Source organism: Penaeus monodon, chromosome 20 (genome assembly GCF_015228065.2).
Source record: "Penaeus monodon isolate SGIC_2016 chromosome 20, NSTDA_Pmon_1, whole genome shotgun sequence".
NCBI lineage: Eukaryota > Metazoa > Arthropoda > Malacostraca > Decapoda > Penaeidae > Penaeus > Penaeus monodon.
This window is the reverse complement of record NC_051405.1, coordinates 21,044,413-21,044,748: the sequence shown is the minus strand read 5'-3', so window position 1 is coordinate 21,044,748 and position 336 is coordinate 21,044,413. Positions and strand designations below refer to the sequence as shown.

The 336-nt window shown below is 35.1% G+C and overlaps 1 protein-coding gene across 1 annotated transcript in view; it reads left to right on the top strand.

The window, feature by feature from the left end:
- Positions 1-336, top strand: part of LOC119585701 (multiple epidermal growth factor-like domains protein 6) — a gene marked incomplete in the record, with an annotated part of 104,852 nt that overhangs the window by 49,758 nt on the left and 54,758 nt on the right.

Sequence of the window (336 nt, the reverse complement as noted above, 5' to 3'; positions counted from 1 at the left end):
TATTACAAACATTATCACAGCTATTTTTCTATACCTTTCGTTGTCACCAAAAACAGTACACAAATTCCTGCTGTTGCCATTGTGTGTGTTTGTTAGAAATATTAGTGTTGGAAAAAATCTTGTTGGGAATTCGGGTGGCAGCGTGACACATTTGTTTATAGTAATTCAAGATGTGTTACAACGTTACCTTTGGGAGAGAGAGGAGTTTACATAACTTAAAAAGGGTGTTTGAAGATCTTTACTTTCCGTGTATTTCTTTTTTCTCTTTTTTTTGGGGGGGGAGAGATATATAGGTGGTTATAGAGATAAAGTGATAGACAGAGGATTCCATATATG